We start from the raw sequence: 24,730 nt of genomic DNA on the forward strand, positions 1-24,730 counted from the left end.
GGGATTGATGATTTTCCGGGAGGGCATTACGAAAAAATTAGTACAATTGCGGAGGCTGCGGCCTACGTGGAGGAACACAAAGCCCTCCTGGATTTAGATGACCCAGGAATTGAAGAAGGGGAGGTTATAGACCATGGGGCGGAGGCGGCTGGCGCTGTTGCGGCCCTGGAATTGGGTCAGGCTGAGCCCAGAGTTCTGAGATCCAAAACTAGGAAGTGACAAAGATATTTGGTATTGTGTTGGTTTTCCTTATTCTCTTTCGTATGATATTCTGATTATTCTTGACCCTTCCTTATTGTGTATGTAAGATTGAAACTTAGCTACTTCGTATCACCTGCTTGCCATATGGCTGTTGTATGTGTTTAAAATTTTGAGTAAAATTCTTATCATGTATAAGAAAAATGAAAATTTACCATACCTGATATGTATTTGCATAAATCTTTTTTGACCAATAAAAACTTTTTATATAAAAAAAAAAAAAAAAAAAAGAAAAAGCAGGAAATTAAACAAATACAGTCAACTAAAACTCAGATCTCAACACCACAAATTGTCTATCTGTGATCTTTCCACAGCACTTTTTCTGAAGAAAAAAGCACCAGAGGCTTTGCTTGGTACTGAGAGATATGGTGCTGTCCAAATCATTTGTCTACAATGAAGGATAAATAGTGCTGAGATGAACAAAAAAGAGAGTTTTGATTAGACAGGGTGGGAGAATAACTAGCCTGCATTTATCCTACATAAACTATATAAATTGAAGAAAAAGAAAAAACAACTTTCTTGACCGGGACTCCTTACGCACGGTCACTCACGCCCTCGTTACCTCTCGCCTGGACTATTGCAATGCTCTCTACATGGGGCTCCCCTTGAAGAGCACCGGGAGGCTCCAGCTAGTCCAGAATGCGGCTGCGCGGGTAATTGTGGAAGCATCACGTTGCTCCCATATAACACCTATCCTGCGCGGCCTGCACTGGCTGCCAGTAGCCTTCCGGGTGCAATTCAAGGTGTTAGTGCTCACCTTTAAAGCGCTCCATGGCTTAGGACCGGGCTATTTAAAAGACCGCCTTCTGCCACCGATAGCCTCCCAACGACCTGTGTGCTCCCACAGAGCGGGCCTGCTCCGGGTGCCATCAGCCAAACAGTGCCAGCTGGTGACCCCCAGGGGGAGAGCCTTCTCTGTGGCAGCACCGACCCTATGGAATGAGTTACCTCCTGGGTTACGCCAACTTCCCGACCTCTGTACCTTCAAGTGGGAATTGAAGACTCTGCTATTCAATCGGGTGGGACTAGCCTAACTATTATTTTAATTTGATATTTTAGTTTAACTTAGTTTTAATTGAATTTTAAACTGTATTAATTTATTTATAATTTTGTTTAGGGTTTTATATCGGTCGTTTGATCGTTTTAGTTTTAAATTGGCCGGTTAAATATTTCATTTTAAATGTATTTTAAATTTATTGTGTTCCTATGTGTTTTAATAAGGCTGTACACCGCCCTGAGTCCTTCGGGAGAAGGGTGGTCTTGAAATCTAATAAATAAATAAATAAATAAATAAATAAATAAATAAATAAATAAATAAATAAATAAATAAATAAATAAATAAATAAATAAATAAACTGAGCTGATGATAACAAAATGAGGATAAGGAAGAGGAGGTCTATTTGATTTACAAGACATGTTTTCTCCAAGCAATGTTTTCTAGAAGAAGGAGCAGGAGAAGGAGAAAGAAGCGAGGAAGAGGAAGAGGAAGAGGAGGAGGAGGAGACAGAAAAGAGAAGGAGAAGAAGGAGAAAGAGGAGAGTGAAAGTTGATCTGATCAATAACTCATGTTTTCTACAAGTTTTTTCCAAGTTGTGAAATATTGGAGTTTAGATATACCGTACATATAAATAGGATCTTCTCTGATACATTGATACACAATTGGGGTAGTAGGAACTCTCCCAAAGCTTCCTGGATTAAAAGAAGAAATAAATATTTATTTTCCCTTCTTTTAATGGGAGAGTAAAAACCTAGCCTAACTATGAATTCATATACCTATATCCATTCAATGTGTATTATGCTCATTCAATATGTATTATGCTTTTCTTGGCAACATTTGAGAAATGGTTTGCCATTGCTTGTTTCTTAGGGTTAAGAGAGAGGGGCTGGTCCAAGGTCACCCAGCTGAAAGTGACTGCTCCAAGATCATTCAGCTGGTTTTATGTCTGTGGCAGAACTAAACTCATGATATCCTGGTTTTTTTAGGCTGATGCCTTAACCACTATACCAAACTTGTTCTTATTTCGATGACGTGTAATAGGTTAAAGCATAATAAGCAAAGACTGTATCTAACGATAAGAGAGAAAGTGAGATGTTTTTATCATACCCTTTTGTCTAATGTGATAGAGTTAAAAAACCTCTCTGAAGCTTTTCAAACATTTCATTGGCTTGTTTTATTCAGAGGATTGGAAGTGAAGCTTCACAATTAAGTAATTCTCATGCTTCTGCTATATGCAAAACACAGATAAAGGAATTGAACAAATCTCAATTTTTTGCTACCTTTAGTGAAGGTATTAAATAAACCACAAGCTCTATCATCCAGTGGTTGGAAGGGAAATATAAGCATTGTAGTAGTAAACATTTGGAGAACATCGGATTGTGAAAATTTTAATCTACAATTTGCTTGGCAACTGTGTCCTCCGATATAATCCTAAATGAATGAAAGTGTGATGCACTGAAATAACAATACAATAATATAGGGTGAGGAAACACTCTGCCCAGAAAACTCAAGTTCTACTTCAGTTCCTAATCCCATTTTTTCCCTTGTTTGCTCGTTTGGCCAGCTCTCTGCTGCAGTACACTGACGAAAGAGCTTGAGAGAGCGAGCGAGCAAGCATCTTTTTTGTAATGAAATGATCCCAGGGGGATCGTTCAACTCCCCGGCTTTTCAACAACGAAAAAGTAAAAAAATTCAGGGTCGGAAGAGAAAGGGGAGGGGGCGGGTACTTGTCGTAATTGCCTGGGTCCTCCAGGGGGCGCGCGAGTAGAGCTTTCCCATTTCCCCGCCCGCTGCCCAGCCTCTGCTCCTTCTGAGGCTGGGTGGCCGCCCACTTCTTCAGAAAGAGGGGGAAGCGCACCTAAAGCGGAGGAGCTCGCCCGATTCTCCCACTCTTCTGCGGGCGACGCGCGGAGGATGGAGGCCGGCTTCCCGGAGGCATGAAACTGCCTTCTCTGGTAGCAGTTGCCCTCCACCGCACAACGCCTTTGCTGAAAGGGAGATATTCAGGAGTCCTGGAGGTTCCCGCTTGATCGCCGCCCAGAAAGACACTGTGTACTATTGAACACTTGCTTCTATATAGATCGGGTTGTGCAGGTAAGGGAGCAATGCGCTTCCCGGGTCTCCCGAAGCTGCTTGCAGACATTACAGAGGGCGTGTTTGCTAACTTTTTTCGGAGACATTGTGTGGCGGTAATTTAGAAGGATGCTTGGATCTCAGGTTTGGTCTGTTTTCCCTGACTAAGATCAGGCAGTCTTTATTAGGTAGGACCCAGATCGAGAGCATATTTAGAGTCGGTGTGTTAAATTAGCCAAATGGGAAATCTCTCCCGGTGATTTCCACGGTCTTTTCTAAATTGGGATTTAATCAATTTCACACATTGACTAAGTCTACCTACAATCCTTGGTCAATTTCACCGGATTGCAAACAATGATAACAGGCAAGTTTCCCACTGTCCCGAGCCCAGATAACCCAGGATTCCTTTGCAGCTTTCCAGTGGTTACTGGAGGCAACTCTTTGCCCTGATGCCCCCAATTGATTTAAGGGTGTCAAGTGAAATGAGTGGAATATCTGAACCTTTGGGTTTCTATTGACAAAGGTGATGGTATAAAAAAGGGTTTAAAGCAATTATGAAGTATTTTTATTGAAGGATTTTCACTTGGAAAAGTTTTTTTAAAAACTCATTTTGTGATTTCTCTATTTCTAAGTCACCCTGCCCTCAAATATTTTCTCCTTTCATGGATGATCTAATTCCCAGACTTAGTTTTAGAGAGAAAGCATTTCTAGCCTTAAAATGCTGACTATACCATGGATGCATCTGCTTAAACTCCCAAATTTTATCAGGTAAGGAAGTGTGTTTAATTCCCTTGAGCTGTGCTCTGTTCAGTGACAATTATTGTATCTGATCCTTCAGACTTCAGATCCACCTCACATATTAATCTGGCGTGGCAGACCAGGGAGGACCAGCCATTGTTTTGGATAGGACCAATATTTGTGCAGACTTATGTGACAATGCCGGGAGATTGAAGGAATCCCAGTTTATTATTTAGAACATACTATGTAATTTGAACTCCAATATACATGTCTTCTAACACAACAGAAGAAGATAGCTTCCACTTACTGGTACTTGCTTGTCTTGTTTTGGGATGCTTTCTTTACATGACCTATGTTTGAGATTTAATTTCAGAAGACAGAAATAATCATTGGTAAACCATTATCTAAAGATGAACAGTTTGCTCATTCTTACATTTTCTATCCACTTGTAAAGAGTGTTGTGAATGGCCTTAAATGGGAGAATTATAATACTGTGATAATATTATAATCCTCTCCTCCCATCACATCACATGCTTATCAGAAAGCCAACTTTCTCAATCTTTAGGTGTTACAGTTCTCCAGTTTCCAACAATTGATTGACTGGAAATGATGAGACTGGAGCCAAAAGTGATGTCTCTGGACACTAAGCCAGGAAAGTCTGAAAAGAGTATGTGGACAAAGTGGAAAATACTTCACATTGGTCCGATTGATTGATGTAATTCCTGTAATAGTCCATTCCCAAGTGTAATTTCCAGTTCCTCTTGTATTTAACATAAAATGTTCCAATGCAATCTGGGCAGTAACAGAAAATAGAAAATGTGGTATTTGTATAATAATTATAGGAAAATATAAATATAAAATTGTCCATAGATCTTTTTAAGGAAATGTGAGATATAGTAAAGATATAAACAGTGCTGATGGCTTGAAATTACTGGACAAAATATTAGTAAGATACTGTTTGGAGTTTAGTGGAATTAATAAGTGACATCATTTTTTAAAATGGGATGAATGTGTATTTTTTTTAACCTGAGTAAAATTCTTTGGGAATAAATTCAGGGACAATTTGTGTAAGAGTTCTCTCCCCATACACAGGTGTAGTTTAATTTAGCTTTTTTGACTACTTATGTAAAAGGCTTGATTGGCTAAGATGTTTGATTTTCATTTCAATGTCTCTCTTGCATGATAAATGAGAGATTTCCAGAACGGCATAACCCTAAGCATCTTTCCTCAAAAATAAACCCTGCTGAATCAGTAGGCTCTCCATCGGATAAATTGTACACACATTGGTAGATTTAAAGATTCTCATGATTACTTCCTACATATTGATGAAAGCATAGGGCTCAAAGGTTAAATGTCAGGGTTTGCCTTTCAAACCTCCCAAATATTAATCTGTAAATATTTGTTTCATAGCAGAACATGGAGGTGAACATCTGCTCAATTTAAAACCCTAACTAGAATATAAAATGAATTATATGCTAAATATATAGCTATAGAGTGGTATAAAGGATGCCATTGTCCACTAAACATGCTGATGGAATGGGCAGAAGCAAAGAACTAGAGAAAGGACCATAGGTAGACTGTAAAACATTTCCAGAAATCTATAGATTAATTTGATAGCATGCAGTGAGTTGTGAGGGGAGATGGGTTTTCAGAGAATAAACACTTGCATATTTATTTAGTGGTGAAGATGATCATATATGGCAAAAAAAACTTTCCGTGTGGCATTTCATCTAGATAATTATATAGATAAGGTTGCAAGTTCAAACACATACCTGCAATACATGTAATTGGATGGAATAAAACTAACTGCTGAACAGATAGATGCATAGAATTACCGTGTAAATGGGTCACTTTACTTAAGCATTCATCATTAGTAGGGCAGAGATCTATGCCCAAATGGGCACTCTATTGGCATTCAGACATTAAACAAATGCTGACAACTGAGTCCTTGACTTAAGAAATACCAGCTGGAGAGAATTCTGTACAGGTAAAGTCAGTTTTAATTAGACTTAATTCCACCGACTTCAGGGAACTTGTGTGTGTGTGTGTGTGTGTGTGTGTGTGTGTGTATGTGTGTGTACTCATTCTACATTGAATATTTGCTCCAAAATTCCTTTATTTAGAAACCTCATGCATGTCACCAGATCTTCATCTTTTATGGCAAGCAAATAAAGACTGACATTCTAAGAAAAGAGTTCTGAATATTAATTATGATATTCCTTTTAAAACTCCTGGGATAAACCCCCAACTATGCTTGTTGCTGCAACTGGTTCCACTTTGCTACTTCTTTTCAACATATGGATTGGCACTGGTATATAGAGGCATTGAGGCAAAATATTCTTATTTTCAATCCAAAATCATGAACAGAATGACATATTTGGGGTTTGACATTTCTTTATATTATTAAAAACTGATAGTGCAGAAAGCCTCTTCTATTTTATTGGACAGAGTCAATAAAATGGCTGTTACACTCCTTCGGTTTAAAATATATAATTGCTGAATTGCTGTACTGTATACCCCATCAGTACATACTTCCCTTAAGGAAGAAAATAAACTGAGTAAAGTAAAAACCTAGCATTAGATCAACCAACAGCGCTACGCAAAATGTCAAATATTTCTTTTGGAAGAAATTGCTTTATTTCAGACCACACTGTTTTGATGGCTGATGTTTTCTCTGGATAGCAGTAGCTCTCTGGGCTCCACTCAGCCTTCTTTTAGGCCTGTTTCCTGATCCCTTTTCTACTGAAGATATCAAAGATGGAAAGTTGAATTTTTTGCATGCTGAGCACGTTGCATTCCACTCCCAAGCTACAATTGGTTTCTGTAATGCAATCAGTAGAAAGATAGTAAGCATGGAGTTAGCAGTCTAGGAAGCCCACATTACAATCCAAAGCTAAGGCTGAAATCCTGAACTTCTAAGAAGGGCACAATTTATCAGATATTACTTCTGAACTAAGATGAATTGGCTCAATATATAAGAAAGGTTTATAAGCACTATACATGGGACTGCTCTTGAACAGTATTTGGAAACAGCAGCCACGCACAGAGTTTTTGGGACTCTTGGGGTGGTCTATGTTTCACTGCTATTGCAACAGCCGCAATGGTTGGCAGTTTGCTTCTGCATACAATTCAAGGTATTGATTGTCATCTATAAAGCCCTTTAGGCATGTGTTCAAGTTATCTGAGTTATCTCTCCCCAAGGGGAGTTCCACACCACTGTGTTGTCAGGAGTCAAGAAATTCTGGCTGGTAGAGTTCAGGAGAAGAGCATTTTCTGTTGTGGTTCCTGCCCTTTGGAACATTGTGCACCCCTCAAGGTGAGATCTGCACTTGCTCAAAAGAGCCTGAAGACCCAGCTCTCCCATCTGGCCTGGAGTCCCAGTGGAGGCATGTCATTCTGGAGGTGAGATAAGACTGAGATAAGATTCCACCTCCTTCCCATGTGCATCTTGCTTTCTTCTTTTTCCACCTTTAATGATTTTAATCAATTCTAATGTTAATATTTATTACTTTAATATTTTAATGTTTTATCTTGATGTTTTTATTTGATTGTAAGCCACCTAGAGTTGCCTCTTGGTGAGATGGGCAACATACAAAACAAACAAACAAATAAACAAACCAAGCATATTACTTTGCACATTCTGTCATGTGGTAGAACTTACTCTATAGGCTTTTATTTCAGAGGCATCATGGTGCTGCTCTTTGCTGCATTTTGCATTCCAATTATTGTTTTGCATGCATATGACTTTGTAGTTGCTACCTTATATCAATTTTTGCTAGTATAGTCATGGGAAAAAAGAAAAGACCTCCCTCCCAAAAAACCCCCAAGGAAAAATCAACCCAAAAAGCCAGGGGCTTCAAAAGTCAGAAATCATGTGTCCTTTGTGATGATTTCCATGGGCACATCCATAGCAACACATGCAAGACATGGACCACGATGGTCCAAATAGTCAAGGTAACAGCCATAATGGATGCACATTTGATGCACGTAAAAATCAGGCAGAGTTTCCATCCAGTGACAATTTAGAGGTGTGGGCAGCCTTGTCACTGAATCTTAAAAAGGAGAGGTCCATTTTACTTTGGGGCAACCTGTTCCACAAAGCACCATAATGAAAAAGTCTACTCATTGTTCTGATATTTTGTATCAGACAGGCCAATTCTACAAGTATGTGGAGTACCTAAGTTTCAAGGCAAACGGAAATTTAGAGCTAGTGTTGAGCACCCTGAACCAGGAAATCAACTGATAGTTAGTTTCTAAACAAAGATGTAAGCATCTCTGTATCTGCTATTACCAGGCAAGTAGCTGAATTTCCATCAGCTGTTGCTTTTGAAGACTCTTCAAAGACAAGCCCATATCATATAGTGCAGGTAATACTTGATTTATGATGATAAGGAAGCCAATGCATTATGATGGCAAGTTACAATGGTGGTATCTGTCATATGACTGACCCAATTTTATGACCTTTTTTGTAGTGGTCATTAAGTGAATGCACTGATCATTAATATAAGCAGTGGTTCACTAAGGGTACAGATTTGCTGAAAACTAGAAATGCCTGGTAAAATGAGATCATAAGACAGGATGCTGCAAACGGCCATAAATGTGACTGTAATGCCAAGCACCAAGGTGTGAACATCTTACATAAGAGTTGGGCCTGGGTGTCAGAACTTCAGATCCAGGTCATAAGTCTGCTTTTTCAGATAGGTCACAACTTTGAACAGTTGTTAAGTGATAGGTTGTAAGTCAAGGACTACCAGAGTCCAGATGCAAGGTAACAAGGACTGGGAAACTATTGCAAGTGCATCTCATATTGCATGACACAAAAAATTCCAAGGACCATATTAGATTTTTTTTTTTAAAAAAGCTAAATTTGTATGTTTTATTTAAAATGACTATATTCCTGTTTGGGGAATGTTGAAAATCAGACTTCTGATATTAACTTGGGTAACATTCATTTATGGTCTGTAAAAAAAGGACAGGTATGGAGAATAATTAAAATAATTGACATATTAAAAAAAAGTTTTAAAGAATTCCAAACTGATAAACCATTAAAAGAAAAATTATTAGGAGACGCAGCTGGATGATGAACCAAGGCTGTGAAAGTGAATCAGACATTACAGTAGAAGAAAAAAGCCTATCATGGTTTGGGTTTGTATCTGTTGATTTCCCTATCTAAAGGGATAAGCAATTGAAGATATGAAGTGCTCTTAACTTGAAAAGCATGGGATGAGACATAGTAATTCAATCCGGTATAATAGTACTAAGTCTGTCTCTTGGTAATGTGAACTTTTGTGTCCACATTGACCTTAGCTGTGAAAATGAACTATTGCTTTCAAATTACCTAATTCAATAAATTGCCATTGGATGATATTAGCTTTTAAAGTATTATTAACATATTAAAACTTTATAAATATAATGCTTGAAATAAGGGATGTTTCTTTAATACTGGAAGAAGTACTTTCATGATTTTTTTCCTGTGAAAATATTTATTATCTATCTAAAAAAAAGGATGAATCTATAATTTTTAGGCATGGTAGATTAAACAAGGAAGCAAGCAAAATTCAGACTGTTCTTATTTAAATTATATTTGTTATAGATTTCATGCTGTGAGTCAAACAGAGACACCATTATTTTTCTATTGATGTGCAAGAACCAAAATTGACATACCATTAAACCTTATAATGCAGTTTGCACATTGAAACCCTAGCTGATTCTAACTATACAACAAACAGCTGAACAACCTTGCTTTAAAGTTTTTTTTATGAGGTACATTTGCAGAAAAATAATATAAAAGGTAAGATTATTTTGAGAAACTCACGTTTTTAAATAAGCTACTGACAGGAATTAACCTTATTGTCTCTCTTTAGAACAGTTTTTTCTATCATTCCCATCATTGCAAGCAAATTGGGAATTTTTTTTGTCTGTTGGGTATTAAGAACCAGCCATTCCTTGTTTAAGTAATTGTTTCATATTCTAGGGATAATGATAGATTGCTTGTTATTAATAAACTAGTTTGTTTTTACTTGGCGAAATGACCTAAAAGCAGGTCGTACATTTTAAAATCAGCTTGAGTTAAGGCAGTTTGTGAGAACAAACTAGAATTTGCTGAAATGTTTATGTTTAAAACATTTGTTAATTTAAATTAAACATTCATCTGTTTGTTCATCTGCTTGTTTTCTTACCTTTATATCATATCTTTAAGGAGCTCAAAGTGCATACAGTGAATCCTCCTACCTTATTTCATCCATATCCAGGGGTGGGCTTCAAAAATCTCAGCAACGGATTCACTGCCCTGTTGCTGGTGGGCATGGCCATGGTGGGTGTGGCCTAGTCGGTCTCTTGCACCACAGCGGGGGATGGGGGGTGTCTCACCCTTCCCAGGCTCCGGAGGCTTTCTTGGAGTCTCCAGGAGAGTGAAAACGGCCACTCCTGATCCTCCAGAGGCTGGAAACGGAGGCCCAATTTTTGCCCTCCCAGAGCCTCTGTGTGAGATCTGTACTTACCTGGCATCCAAAATGGGCCACGTGAAAACTGCTAGGAGGGGCAGGGAGGGGCGGGAAGGGCAGGGAGAGGTAAGCGGGGCCAGCCAGGCATGGGATTTGGGGGTTTGCTGAACTGGGCAGAATCCTAGCTAGAGGATTGCCTGAACCCGTGCAAACCCACAGCAGCCAACCCCATCCACATCACTGAAAACAAATGACTGACATAAAATGATTCAATGAAATCTGTGTTCTAGTGAGGACTTTGGTTTTCTCTTTTACAGTCCAACTCTCTAATCTAGAAATTTTGCTCCTTTTTAAAGCCGTGGAACATTTAGTTTAAAAAAAATGAAAAATTCGGAACTATGTTCAAGAGGCAAAACTATAGTGATAAAAAAATTGACTAGTGATTTTTTTCCACCTTACTTTTTCACTAAGAACTGTAGCATTCTGTAGAACACAGCTGTAAAACTCTGCTCTAATTTCTGCACCGGCTCTTAATTTCTTAGACTATAGGTTTTTCTTTCTTTCCCTTTAGGACCCCAAATTCTCAAAGGAGATTTTACAGAAGCGAGTCAGGGCTGGGAATATTCTTTGCTTGGCTTTCATTAAGTTAATATATTTAGGCTATAAGTCATTGCTTGTCATTCTAAATGCATCATATGACTTATGTTATTGCAATCAAATTTCTGAAATTGTAATTATTTTGTCACATATTTGCTACAACCTAATGCAGAGCTGATTCACACCTTGAATTGAATCATATAACTTTTTTGCTTTTGTGTTTGGAGTACTATTCTTTTTCTACTTTTTGTTTTTTTTTATTCTTCCTTCACTATATTTTATAAATAACTCAAGATGGCAAGCCTATATAATACTCCTACCTCTCATTCTCCTGTTTTCCCCACAACAACAACAGCCCTAAATAGTGGGTCGGGCTGAGAGAATGACCCAATTACCCAGCTGGCTCTTATGCCAAAGGTAGGAGTGGAATTCATGGTCTTCCTGGTTTCTAGACTAACAACTTAACCACTACATCAAGCTGCTTTATTGTTATGCCACCATGAGTATTGTATATGATGACTGTGATATTTTCAATTGCTTAATCTCTTTCCCTGCTGAACAATAAATTAAAAATTGAAAAGCATAGTTCTTCTCCTAGGGCCATGATGGCGAACGTATGGCACGTGTGCCACAGGTGGCATGCAGAACCCTCACCCCAGCTCAGCACCACAGATGCACACACTTTCCGACGGCCAGCTGGTTTTCAGGTCTCTGCTGTGCATGCGCAGGAGGTGGGGCGCATGCAAGAGATGCACGTGAACGCTCGGGGAGTGGGATGCACATGGGGGGGGTCACAAGCAGAGGGGTGGGGCACACATGGGGTGGAGTGTGCGGGGGGGTGGCACTCGGTGACAAAAAGGTTAGCCATCACTGTCCTAGGGTCTCGTATGGACTTAGAGATCAAAATTTGGTTGCTACCTACTGAGCAAAGATAAAATCAGTCCTAGAACAGTTGGGGATATTGATAATATTGACAGAAGTAAATTCCTACAATATTTATTTTTGTGTTTATGAGGTCTATATGGCAGTTAATCTCACAAAGTGACTGAATGACTAACACATGGTTAGGAGCTTGAATGTATATGTAGTTTTAAAAGCAAAGGTTGCTGTATTGTTGACTGAAAATTGAATGATGTGCAATGAATGATGCAGTGAAAAAAACTGATCTGAAAATTAATATATTAAGACCAAGATATTTGTCTCTGATGTGTTTGAAGAAGTACATTATTTAATCATACAGAGAAAATGAAAGAGTATTAAATTGAAAGGGATGGGTTAAGAGGAAGACTGAGCTGTGCTTATGGAGCTGATGAGATCCTCGAAAAGAGAAGTGAGAAGTTTGAAGAAGGAAAAGAAATATATGAAGTAATGTATGAATATGCTGGTTTGTAAGTCTAGAAAGAGGTAGAGATATAATAAATGATGTTGGTATAAAATAGTTTTAGTTATTTTTCCTTTTTTCTTCTTTATCTCATTGCTATAATTTCTTTGGCTTAAACTTACTTATTCCTTATTTCTTTTTCTGAAGTCTATATTATAGCGTTTATCCAAGAAGTGAATAGCATGTGATATTTAGGTATGTACAGTGTTTTCTCTAGCTAGATTGTGAGGATGGAAGGTAAGAGAAATAGAAATGACTAGTCCTGTATAATCACATTGATTGAAGAGATATGTTAATTGCAAATCATTTAAGAGATAAAACAAAAGGAAAAATTGCAAAACTAATATTTGTAGAATTTTGTACAAGCAAATTCAGAAGTAAGTCTTCAAAGACATTTTGTAAGATAAGTGGGTATTGTATAAGATATCAGCTCTTCCATGGGTCTTTACCTCCATATGACTGGAAGGAAAACCCTCCAACAAGCTTGTATTTTTCACCAACTCAGTATTATGTCTCAGTCTATATTATTTCTTTGCTTTTTAAGGTTTCTGTTGAGCAGTATAGTAATAAAATTCTTTATGAATCCTGCTCAGGGAATAAAACATATGAGTGTGATAAATTAACCATAATTTAGCAATTTTTAGCAGCTTGTTTCAAATATATTTTTCATTTTTTGTTGAAGTGCTATTGTATTTTTTGTTCCAGGTTGTTTTTGAACAATAGCTAATAATCACCCTATTTGTCCATGCCTATTTGCCGTGGCCATACATTCTCAAATACTTTATTAATTGTATTACCATTGTATGAAACAGTATGTTTCATGGTAGTAGTATTATCAGATGAATTTGTTTATCCCTCTGGCAGGAAGAACTCCTCTTGATTTCTAAAGATTAAGATAATATAAAAAGGGTGCAGACTCCTTTGTTGGCACATTTCCCAATCTTGTAGAAATAAGAATAAACAGATGTATACTGGAATAAAGCGTAAACCATCTTGCTGACTTGTGTAATACTACTCACTTTCATGGTGAAAATGGGGTTGCAGACAAAGGAAAGCATGTTTTGGGAACATATGATCCCCAATTTGCATGAACCAAATCAGATGTATTTTAAGCAAGAACCTATATTGCACAAGGACACATATACTATATCAGAAGGAAAGCAAATAATAAATCATTAGGAAAGGAAAAACAACAATGAAGATTAAACTTTATATATGTGCTGCGACCATTACATTAACTGGCTGCATTTCATTCAGAGATCACAACCTCAAGTGGCAAGAATCCATGCAGATGTTGACAACTTTGGTCAACAAACTTTTCAATGCAATAGAAAGGAAACAATTATATCTATGAAAAATGATTGTAGAAACATAATTTTATTACATTGAAACAATTCTAAATTTTTAGCACACATGTTTGTTGAGGGGCCTCAGGGCACTCAGGGATTAATGTCAAGTGATGAAGTATCTATCTTCCTGCCAATTGTGCATTGTGCATCCCCCCCCCCCCACATCTTAGAGGCTTTTCATATACTGAAGTAAGATGAAAGTGCCAGTGGTCCTCATTTACTGACCTTGGAAGGATGAAAGGAGGAATCAACCTTGAGCCTGGTGAGATTCAAACTGCTGAACTGCAGCCAGCCAGCAGGCAGCATACTGTAAATACCGTGTTTACAATGTAAGGGTGCCATGCAAATACCTGCATTGTGCTACTTTTTCATTGGGACTACTTAAAATGCTTAATTATTATTGAATCAACAGATTCTCTAGATTCATATAATACACAAAGATGTGCATGTGGTTGTGCTGCCTGTTGTCCTTTTTCTGTTATTTTCTCCCAAAAATTTTATTTTATTTTATTATGTTACAACATAATAGCATAACAACAGCATAATAAAAGATAAAATTATAAAAGGTAAACAAAAATTGAAATACAGAAAACAACCAATGAGCAAAAGAAAAATCTAAACATAACAAAAGAATTTTAAGTTATTGAATTTGCAAATATATCACAAATATGTCATATATTAAATGTTATATAGAAATAAATAATTTACAAAAAATATCTTAAAATTATTAAATAGAAGAAAAACACTAACTAATGATATTACTCTATGGTTTGTAAATATTGTGACGAGAGAGAGAGAGAGAAAGAGAGGAGGGGGGAGGGAGAGAGAGATTGCTTCATTCTCTGATTAGTGGAGAATTATTACCCTTTCAAAAACAGATAAATTACAAAATCTTAATATTTAATATTGGGTTTTGTGTCACCTTTTCAATTTCTCAAAATAATTATTTTGGTAATCCCTCATGCCTGGTATATTCAAAATAGTTAATTTCAGAGTTTGGGAATATAATTATAACAGTAACATTTTAAACATTGAGGGATTTGTTCATAAACCTATTTATTTACATTAAAATGTTTTAAAAGAGGGAAATAAATCTCAAGTCAAAACCATACAGCTGAATAAGATGTTGATAATCTCTCATCCTGTTTCTCAGAATATGGGATTATGCAGAAAAATGCAATATATTTGGTCCCTGAAACAGCAGCTTTTAGCTGTGATTGTGATAGCATTTTATTTATTTCTTGCAGAAAATGAGAGTTTATGATTATGGTGCAATTTCTAATTTTTGTGCTTGGGTGATGAATATGATTTTATGCCTGGTTTGGGAATCTAATTATTAATTTTAAATATGCATAAATTATATAGCCATTATGGTTATAGTCTGGGGGATATTATTAAATCTTGGTCCTTAGCCAAGATGACTGGGCTCATCTAGCAGCTTCTTCATCAAGCTTACTTCTTTTAAATGAGCAGAGAATCCTGAATTTCTGTAATCTTGTTCAAGATCATTCCTGACAGTTTTCTGAACTCTGTGAAGAAATGAAACATATCACCTAACTGCTTTGGAGGAATGATCAAATCAAAACAATAATAATAAAAAGAAATGCAACATCTCAGTTCTTGTGTTTTGTAAACTTGTGACATAATCACCATGTCATTTTCCTGACAGGTTCTATTCTGAAATAAGCACATGAACCTTCCTTATAAGCATCGTGTAGCTTGGGACTGGGGAATCTGAGAAACCATCTGCTACTACTTGAAACTATGCCAGATGACACTATCTGTTGAAGTATGTCGAATCTGACTGCCCTTTCTCCAGGATATACTCAGGGCCTGATTATTTAAGATGTGTGGCTTAATTGATATTAACATTTTTTTATAATGTTAGGGTGGACGGGTGTCATTATTTTAGTAATGAAATACATAAAGGACTTGGGGATGGAGAAAAGTTATATTTGGTTTATTTTTTTCTTAATTTAAAAAAAAAAGACTGATACCTGGTGGGAGCACAAGATTCCCCAGCTCCATCTTCCTCCTTTCAATAATCACTAAAACAGTATTTCTCATCCTTGACAACTTTAAAAGATATGGACTTCAACTCTAAAATCTCCAACTGGTTGAAGGAATTCTGGAGTTAAAGTCTACGTATCTTCAAGTTGCTGAGACTGTGAGGTGCTGTATAAGAGTATCAAATGCTTCATATGTGATTCATTGTGTGATTTGTCTTCTTATTGTAAGGTGGTCATGAGCTCTCATTCCACTAGGGCAGTCAGGGTATTTTTTAAATGTAGGAACAAATAAAAGACTTAATGGCTACCAATAAGTTTGCTTACTTTTCTCACCCCAGTTTCTGACTAAAATTCAGAGTATACCCTCTTTCCTCCCAGTCTATTTTAAAATGCTTGTTATGTCATGGAAAGTGATTCCTGTGGGATTCTCTGCTTCATGTGCCAAAAGAACATGGCCACCCTTGAGTACTATGTAGCTTGACTTAAAAGTACCATTTGATCCCTAATCTCTGCCTGCAGTATGTGTGAGATAGAATCTCATATCTTTGTGTTGCAAGATTAAGATGAAATAAAATAATCCAATGTATTTTGAACCTTGGCTGCGGTGTATAGAGCTAGGTTTTGGTGACTACCTTTAAAGCGCTCCAGGGCTTAGGGCCAGGGTACTTACGGGACCGCCTGCTGTTACCGAATGCCTCCCACCGACCTGTACGCTCACACAGAGAGGGACTCCTTAGGGTGCCGTCCGCCAAACAATGTCGGCTGGCGGCCCCCAGGGGGAGGGCCTTCTCTGTGGGGGCCCCCACCCTTTGGAATGAACTTCCCCCTGGACTTCGGCAACTGCCGGACTTTCGGACTTTCCGCCGCGAGCTGAAGACCTATTTGTTTGTTCGCGCAGGACTGGCATAGGATTTTAATTAGTTTAATGTTTTAATATTTTATAATTTATGGGGTTTTATTCTAAATGTTTTAATTCAGCCATTTGTGTAATAAGTTTTTTAATTATGGTTTTATGTGTATATTGCTGTTGTTTTTACTATGGCTGTAAACCGCCGTGAGTCCTTCGGGAGAAGGGCGGTATAAAAATTAAATAAATAAATAAATAAATAAATAAATAAATAAATAAATATTTCCATCAACACTAATGTTAGTGCTAAAGTTGAAAAACTTGTTAATGTTAATTGTAAACTGCAAGATGGACAATTCACCATTTAAAATATAATTCAGGTAATATTTTCTCTGGTAAACAATGTACAGTTGGTAGTGACACGTGTTATACTCCACTTGTCACCCAGACAGTCCTGCACAGAGAAAGAAGCAGAAGAAACTTATAATTTAGTCAAATAAAAAAAGAGTAAAGTTGAAATCACGGAGTAACCAAATGAGGAAAAATGATGCATTTGATTCCTTTCAGTTCACTTTCAATATGTTTCGCAGAAAACAGAGACTGCTGTTTCTCCCATCACTGTTCCAGAAGCAGAAAAACAAATAACAATACCCCCACCTTCTACTGGGTTCTTAATGAAAGTTCTGTCACTTCTAAAATACCCCACTTGTCATTTTTCTGAAATGTGCTTTTGGGAATGATCTTTGTTAGGTAATCTCTTAAAAGGCTGTAAGAGTTTTGAGTAAACATAATAAAGCAAACTACACTTTTTTGCTTTATAAGGATATTGAAATATCAGATGCTACTTAATTTCTTGAATGTGTGCATGTCTGTGTGGGGGCTTATACAAAATATAAAACAGCACACCTTCCTTCTTCAGGATGGTTCACAGGGAGCTGAAGCAGACCAGCATTGCTGTTTTAATAGCAAGACACTAGGGGGCACTGAAGCACTAGCTGAAATTCAGTTGATAAACAAGGCAGAGAGAAGTGATCTTTGCTCCAGATCTATGTGTTCAGACCTCGGCTTGCCCCTAAACTGGACCTGTTTGTCTCTGAGGCCTTCTAGATGAGGAATCTGCAGCCTTTCTGCAGTCCTCAGTGTATCAGCCAATTGCATACAATGCTAGGTTCATAGCTCCCCATTAAAATGAATAAAGAACCAATCCTTTTTTATATTTAATCACAAGCGGACACTGAAATTTGCTCCCTCAATCTTATCTCAAGAAAAAAGAAAATACTAACGGAGTAGAAAAACCTATCTCAGGTTTATTTTAAAAACAGCCAGTGATGATTGGGTTTGAAGAGGAGTGGTGAAAGTCATTCCTGGGGTCTTGAGAGCTGGGCAGGCAAAAAGTGTGATCCAAAAGTGCAAATTCATGTCAAGCGTATGGTAAACTAAAAACAGGAGGTGGATAACAGGCTGTGCAGAACATGTCAATTAGGCTGACAATAAACATGGCTTCAACATCAAACTGCTGCTAAATGAAAGTTTTAATGTCTACATTTCTACGTAGATTCAGGTCATATTTTCAGACATCAACAACACAGAACAGCGTCGTTGAAAGATAGTGTCAAATGCCAGATTTTGGAAGAACATTTTTCTTTTTGTCCGAAAGAAATAAAATTCAAAATAGGCATGTTAATTGGTTAAAGGCTCCTATTTTAAATGCTTCCATCATATCCTTTCAGAAAGTCTGTAAATTTTTTCTGTGGGGACATGATTCCTAAAAAAGTTGGGAGTTAGCTGAAAATAGTTTTCCAAATCTGTGCCAAGCTCTTTTTCTTCATTAAGATCACCTTAGGCCACATGATTTCTTGAGCCAATTTCAACCAGATGTCCTCTGGAGGAACATTTCCTGAAATTTAGGCTGTTACTCAACTTTGGCTCTTAGTCTGATTCTCATCCTTTATAGTGACTGATAGGTGTAGGCATACCGGATCTGATTTGTTGTCAGCCCCACAGAAAGACTAGAGATTAAAACTATTAGTGAAATTAGCTGTAACTAAAGAATCTTGAAAGTCTGATTGTACTCCACCGTCATCTACTTGTTCAATGAATCAGAGAACCATTGGTCTCAATATCTTCTGAATGTTATCTCTGGGCTTTAAAAAAGTGTGAGAGCCCCTATTGCCTAGGCTTCTTTATATTTCCATCCAAATTCCTTTGTCTCTACAGTTGCAATCATCTGGATGACTTTGATATGGCAGAAGAAATAAGGAGAAACTCTCTGTCCTGCCCTCTAATATTTATCTGTCTTTTTGCAGCTCAGATATGACATGATATGGCATATCATGATATGATGTGACATGACTAGTTGGGCAGATTTGTGTCAGCAATAAATTTCTCTGACAGCACCACTTGCATCTAGGCACCATTAGCTCTGAGTAATAGAAGAGGATTTCTTCATGTTTACTTCATGCACAGAGACGGGCTACCCCAAGGCATTTTGTTCCCTGAGGAAAAACAGCATTGATGCCCCCTCATCAAGATGTCCATAGGCAGCCAGGTTTGTTTAGCACCTGAGGCAAAAAAATTCCCTGAGCAGTCTTATCCATTAAAAATAGAATCATGATAAATAAAAGCTAACAATTTGCAGCCCTTTTGTGGCATCTGCCGTTTGTTTCCTAAGACATCTGCTTCACTCTGCACAGGCATTGCATGAGCACTGAATAACTGGCAAACCCTCCCTCACCAAACCCAACTCTCTTCCCATTTGACATCATTGTGACTGAAAAATTGTGCTAGCCCAGTCCAGCATTTCTCACTGATGGCCTATCAGTTGTATAGGATGGAGAAAAGAACATTCCCCTAATGTTTTTAATATTGAACTCTGGAGATGTGCTTCTAAGGGAAATGAAAGATGTAAATGTTCCATAGCTAGTCACTGTGCTAAATCCAAGTGCTAATATTAGATAGGCAAGGATTGGTATATGTGATATTAATTAAAATGTGATTATAAAAGCAAGGAAAGTTCACACTAGTGACGGCTGAGGGCAAGCCATCTCAATTGAGTTTATGCATGAATACATTAAGTGTTTCAGGGTACTTTGTTAAATGGAACTGTTTTATGGATCTTTAGTTTTCTCCCTAGCAATCTGGTATTAATTGTCCAAGTCAAACCTATGACTTGGGGATGGGGGGGAGGAACCCCCATTTAACAACCATAATAGGCAAAAAGTGGATTGGGAATCTAGTTATCCAAACAATGGCTAGATTTGAATCAGATCTGACTTTCTGACTTCCATTTGTTTAATCACCAAATGATTTTACTTTCCTATCTCAAAAGCTATACTGTTGAAATGAAAGAAAAGGAAGAGATAGAGACTATCAGGAACACCTTTGCCTATGAGAAGATTGTAAAGCATAGTTATATTTTACTAAAATTGGAAATTGCTCATTTAAATATATTACTGAGTTATCCTTGTATTACTATTCTCTATCAGATTTATTAAACAGTTTTTGCTGCTTTGCTGAAACTTTGTAAATAAAATGATATTTTAGGAAAAATATCTTTTTTAATCAATTTTTTAAATTTTATATTACATATACATATCAATGCATGAACAGTGTGACACCTGGGTGCCATACATTTCAATAAAAATAAGATATTATTAATCATAGTTATCACATTCATCCAGCTTATATATTTCTAATAGTAATACACATTTTTATCAAATTATTTATATCAAATCTTGCATTATTTCATATTGTTTAAACATATATAATACTGCTGTTCAATTTCTAAACCTATCTCTTATCATTACACTTACCTTATAAAAATGTGTATACTAATATTCCTTCTTCCTCTTATTTCTGTCTTTATTCTAATTTATATTCATGTGACCATTATATTAAGACATTCCCTTTTTACGATACTATCCTTCATTATTTCATTGTTCAATATTTAAATATGCAATTCCAATACCAATCACAATATTATTTAAACATATAAATTAATTTTAGTCATATTCTTTATATTCATTCAATCTATATGATTCCACTATTAATAACCTATTTATAACAGTATTAAAATATATTCTTTCAGCATTTTATTAGTCATTATTCTTCATTATTTCATTATTCAATATTTCAATACATTATTCTAATGCCAATCACAATAATATTTAAACCAGTGGTGAAATCTGAACCTTTTTGACATTGTTTCACTGGCCACACATGCGCGGTGCATGCCAAACATGTGCTGTGTGCGTGCACATGTGCGCTGTGTGCCAAAAGGAGGCTTGGAAAGATAAGTAGAACAGTGAGGGGAGGGATCAGCTGTGCCACACGATTTACAGCTGATCATTGGAAATACCAGTTCAGAGGAATCGGTAGCTTTTTTTTACTCGTGATAATTTTTATCATGACCAGTTCACCCGAACCGGTGCAAACCAGTAACATTTCACCACTGATTTAAACCTACAAAATAACTCTGTTCATATTCTTGCTTTCATCCACTCTTTATGATTCTAGAATTAATACACATGTTTATATTAAAATATGTTTTCATTATTTAATTGTTCAGTGTTTACCAATCACAATATTGTTTAAGCTTGCCTATTCTAATTTCTCCTTATGCCACCATTATAAAAAAAGGGGGGAAAAAACAAAAAAAAAGAGAGCATTTTTTTCTTTCTTCTCTTCTCTTTTTTCTTTTTCCTATCCACCTCAGGGTGAAATGCTCCTGGTTTGGACCGGATTGTCTGATCCGGTAGCAATGGCGATGGGTGGTTTGGAGAACCAGTAGCAAATATCCCTGTCCCCCCACCATGCCCAGCTGAGCCGTGCGATCATCAGGGTGGTTGTTGTTTTTTTTACTTTTAAAAACATTTTTTCTTCGGCTGAAAAAATGCTTTTAAAAGTTAAAAAAAATCTCTGATGATTGTACAACTCAGCTGGGATCGTCAGAACCATTTAAAAGCATTTTTTCTACAACCTTTTCGGACGAAGAGGTTGTAAAAAAAGTGCTTTTAAAGGGTTCTCGCGATCAGGCAACTCAGCTGGGATCATCAGAATACTTTAAAAACAGTTTTTCTACAAGCTCTTTAGCCGAAGTGGTTGTAAAAAATGGTTTTAAAAGGCTCCTCTGCAACTCTCTGAGACCTCGCAGAGGTCCCTCTTTGCTTCACCACCCCTCCAAGGTGGCTTTGGCTTCTATCAGAACGCACCAATGGAACCCACCAACTCTGCACAGGAACCCACCAACTCTGCACAGGAGCTCAGAGACCTGCTCTTTATCTCTTTATCTTTATTTTGCTGCGACATCAACCAGAGGTCTGGAGAAAAAAATGTTTCCAGTGCCTGCGTTATCTTGAATATTACAAACTTATTTTTTCCCACTCTTTTCCAATCTTTTTAAGTAAACCAAATCAGTTAAAGATGGTTATTTTAAATTACATCTGAAGCATTAATAGTAATGGGTGCATATAACTTCAAAAATAAATTGGCTTTTAATAATTTCTTATTAATGTTTAACTATTTCAACTGATACTATTTCTAACTTTTCATAATTGACTTTCAATTCAATTCAAAAGTTTCTCAATATTGGGCTAACACTTTTTTCATTTTTGGTGAGGAAAATAGGTCTTTCTTATTTATAAAACTCTGTTATCTATATCTATACCCTTTTGGGTTCACAAAACGAAGAGTTTTATGTGATATGTATAAGCAGCCATGAGTTCTGCTTCCCGTAAGACAGTCCTCTGTTTTAATTACCTTAAAATAATCTTTAATTACTGTATTTTGAAAGTTTTTCAGTCCGCCACTGGTTGGAGAATACAGAAGTAGAAGAAGAAAAATATGGAGCCTGAAGTTTAGGTAACCAGATTTGGGTGCAAAACTCTAGAACCAATAATAGATTGTATGGCAGAAAAAAGATTCAGAAATCTTTTGCTGCCACCTAATCTGGAATTTTTCAGCCCAGAATTACTAAACTTGCTAAAGTTTCCTGACAGATATTGAACTATAGATAATGCAGGGTGACTCTAGACAGTTTACAGTTACATAAAATCTAAAACGTAAACAGTTAAAAACAAGCATTAAATCAAAAACACATAGGGAGAGTGTTGTGTCTTGCCCGCCCTCAGAGCAGCCGGGGCCTTCTTACCTGCTCCCGCACACTGAGGAATGTATGCCTCCCGGTCCCAGTCCTGGCTCCATGCCCACACAAACTGCAGAAGGAGAATCTCCCTGCCCCAGCCCTGACTCCATGCCCAGGCAACGGAGCAGAAGACCCTCCTCCTCCACAGCAGGTGAGCCTGAGGAGGGTTTACTCCCAAGAACAGCTGATTGGTGTGACCCTCGCATCAGAAGATTGGAGAGGCGGAGGCTGCAGAGGGAAGGGAGGGGCAGGCCTTAATGAGTGCTGAGTCATGGAGCCGCACCCCATGGCCTATATAAAGGAGCTACTTTCTGGCAGTCTCTGAGTCAGGCAAAAAGTCAAACTTATCTTGCTGAAGTCACTTACTGGTCTCCTGCCTGCTCTGAGGACTTTGCTAGGACTTTGGGCAGAGCTGCAGAGGCAAGCCTGATTCGGATTTCCTGGACCCAGCCGTCAGCGGAGGAGTGGGACACGACAGAGAGTGGGGGCGGAGTGGGAGGAGGTGGGATCTGTTTTTACTCAATCACCTCTGTTGCATTGATTCCTCACTGGATCCCCAAGCCAACTGGCACAGCCACATCTTTATAGGCTTCCTTACAAAAGGCTAGGAGGGTTGGGTCCAATCTCATATTGGGGTGCAAAATGTTCCAGAGGGCAGGAGCAGGAGCAGAGAAGACCCTCCTCCTTGACCCTGCCACCCAGAATATTCAGAACCAGGCTGCTAAATGCTGGATTGGGAAAAGGTTGCTGCATCTGCTCCTTGTGCATAATCTAAAAAACAAGATGGTTTGGTTAGCATGCTACCAAGGAATGTTCTTTTCTATTATATGCATATTCACAAATGTACATCTGTAAATATTGCAAAATTATTATTTGGAATTATTGCGAATTCCAATAATCTCTGTTTATGCTTTCAATTAAAATGTCCCTTATGTCCCTAAGAATCTCAGATGTTTTTATCAATATATTGATCCATTATAGTAATGCTATTGTAGTCATATGAAGTCCTTTAAATTTCAAGTTATTTGATGGGAAATAATTTCATGACTGAAATAGATAGGATTAGGTTTCCAAATATACATCAGAGCGGCTCAAAAATCAACTCCCAAATATAAATTCTAGCACTTATTAATGGAAACTGGCAGAAGTCAGTCTTAATCATAATGATTCTCTGAAACTGCACCATCCCCAAGTTAAACTATACCTCATGTTGTGATATATGTTGTATTCTAAGAGGTTATCAGCTGATGGATCTCTCCTTTTTCTTAAATATAAAACCTTGTTGAATTCTGTTCATCCTGAGACAAAACTCACAGGTTACAGACAGAAGACAGGAGGGACCATTCTGAACTAGGAAATATATTTCTATCCTGTTCCTTCCTTCATGCTTGGGCATATGTTGTATATGGAACCATTTTTCTACTGACATTCTCTGTGTTTGTTTTTGCTGCACCCAAAAGCCCCAATCCAGAAGCCAATGCCTAATATAAGTCTTAAGGATTTCAATTCAGTATGGCTTGTAGTTAATTAATTACTACTTCATAAATCCCTTTAAATTGAATGCTTCTTTTTAGGTTAGGTAGAAGGTGATTAAGAAATTGGCAAGTGTCTTGTAGACAAAAATGGACATACTTTGTGAGATCTTTTTAATTAGCTGTTAATCATAGAAGGAAATAAATTGAAGATTTGTGCATCACATTAAGATATAATATAATTTTGTGGGTTCAGGTTTAGTGAGTTGCATGAAAGCAGCTTTCTAATTTGAAGACAGTGGTTTATGATTTAACAGGCACAAATCGAACAACCATTTAAAAATGATGATAGACAAATTTAATATAAGCTTAATATAATGTATATACTAAGGCAATTTTTTGTTAGTTAGAAAAATACACTATT

The 24,730-nt window shown here is 37.3% G+C and overlaps 1 protein-coding gene across 1 annotated transcript in view; it reads left to right on the forward strand.

Annotated features, from left to right (window-relative positions):
• Nucleotides 1–3,148: 3,148 nt before the first annotated feature.
• Nucleotides 3,149–24,730, forward strand: part of CPNE4 (copine 4) — a 479,775-nt gene continuing 458,193 nt past the window's right edge. Inside the window, exon 1 of the mRNA XM_058181101.1 lies at nucleotides 3,149–3,349. The gene's annotated coding sequence lies outside the window, so the exon portion shown is untranslated. The remainder of the gene's footprint in view (nucleotides 3,350–24,730) is intronic.

This window comes from Ahaetulla prasina, chromosome 4 (genome assembly GCF_028640845.1).
Source record: "Ahaetulla prasina isolate Xishuangbanna chromosome 4, ASM2864084v1, whole genome shotgun sequence".
Taxonomy (NCBI): Eukaryota; Metazoa; Chordata; class Lepidosauria; order Squamata; family Colubridae; genus Ahaetulla; species Ahaetulla prasina.